We start from the raw sequence: 1950 nt of genomic DNA on the forward strand, positions 1-1950 counted from the left end.
ATATACCAGAATATGTTTCTTCATATTAAATACTGCACATATAAAACTGCATGACAAACATGCGATATACAGTGAACTAGATGTCATGTCATGAATGACTTCATTTGCGTCAAAGGCAAACAAGGCGATGTAGGCAGGTCTTTGCTGGCTGCTTCGCTTTACATCGATTCCCACAGTGCGTGGGATATGCCGGATTTTTTTTTCCTTTTTGAATGACATCCTTTTGTAGGCAACCATATATAGTAACGGCAATGTTTTTGTCGGTTTATGTGATCTCTGTACCCTTCTTCATGAAGCGCTGAAGAAGGCGATACAAATTACTTAGAGCAATGCGTACAAGTAATCAGACCTAGGAAGATATCTATCCCGTATTATGCCGTGGTTTCCACCTTTTCAATGAGCTATGTAGTATATTAGTGCATCACAAATGCTTTCGTGAAAGAACGGTCGCTTTGTGAGCATTCTGAAAACCAACGTATAATAGTTCGTGTTTGTTATTGCGGAAGTTTAAGAAAAGTGTGCCACCAGAATTTTCGTGAGCCCTGCAGTACTTTTCTTCCTTCCGAAATCTGGATTCCGGAACAACTGCACCGATGTGGGCTTGGTAGTCAAGCATCGGGAATACGGAACCTGAGCTTGATCACGACGCACTGACAAATGAAATCCAAATAAGGCAGAAGCAAAGGATGAAGAGATGAAAAAAACCTTGAACACCAACGTGTCGACAAGTGGTCTTGTCTTCTTCAAGGCGACAACTCAGCCTTGAAGCTTGAAGCGGTCAACTCAACCTTGACGTTGTCTCCAACCTTGACGTTGTCTCCTTGTGTTCAAGGACATTTCATCAATGACAAAAGAAGGCATGCACAAAGAAAACACACACAGCGCCATGGGTGTGTTTTCTGGGTGTGCCTTTGTTTCTTGATGAAAATTCAGGAAGTAAGGTGTTCCTGCACTGCGCATGTACAATTTCATTTCATGGGCGCGGACACGAATTAATAAAAGTTAATTAATCATGTGCATGGCTGTTTACAAAGCCTCGCCCGTGCAATGTTGGCATGAATGGCAAAGACCATAAAGTAGTTTCAAGGATTTGCTCGTTTCCTATTTTAACAAACGCCCCCTGCAGTCATGCATTGGAGTCATTCCTTAACAGAAATAAACTGTCATGTCGTATATTGACACAGCCACGAAATATCCTGTTACGAGTGCAGGGCGCAGCCTCTACTGGGTCCGTACGCGTGGGTCACGGTGCTGATCGCCGCCTCGGCGACCTGTCTCCTCTCGCTGGTGCTCGTCATGGTCGTCAGCCGTGAGTAGGCCTACCTCGGGTTTTAAACATCTGCTCTTCATACCTGTCCGTTATTCGGACTGCGAGAGTGTTTGTGAGAACGAAGGCCGCAAGCAGTACCTACTAATGACGCCTCGTAAGCATGCATTGGTAACACCATATAGGGTGTCATGCTGCAGACCGTACACTTCCGCCATATTGAAGTGCATTGCTCCACAAGCGCACCAGAAACAACATCAACATGTGTCGTATTTTCTGACGCACACGCACACGCACACAACGAAATTTGTTCGTTGTGGCATGCTTTTGCAGAATGGGACGCGGGCTACTGTTACGAGATTGCCGATTGTGTTTGAGCATTCGAATCTTAATTTTTTGTCGTAGTGCAATCATAAGGTTGCGAAACCGTTTTGTACAATTTGCATATTGCAGTATGTTGCCTGAGGTGATGATATGATGACTGATCAGCCAACTTATAGAAAGAATTGAAATACGGGTATTGATTTCTTGCACAAGTTATTCCTCTTGAGAAGGGCGATCACGCTGCATTGAGTAGTTATTCTAAAAACAGTTCGAGCAATAAAAGAATCACGTGGTATGTCGTCCCGCTGCCTATTCGCTAGGTTGCCAGTCCTCTTGTAGAAATACTCGCCGTAACAGCA

The sequence above is a fragment of the Rhipicephalus sanguineus genome, chromosome 7, assembly GCF_013339695.2.
Source record: "Rhipicephalus sanguineus isolate Rsan-2018 chromosome 7, BIME_Rsan_1.4, whole genome shotgun sequence".
NCBI classification, from domain to species: domain Eukaryota; kingdom Metazoa; phylum Arthropoda; class Arachnida; order Ixodida; family Ixodidae; genus Rhipicephalus; species Rhipicephalus sanguineus.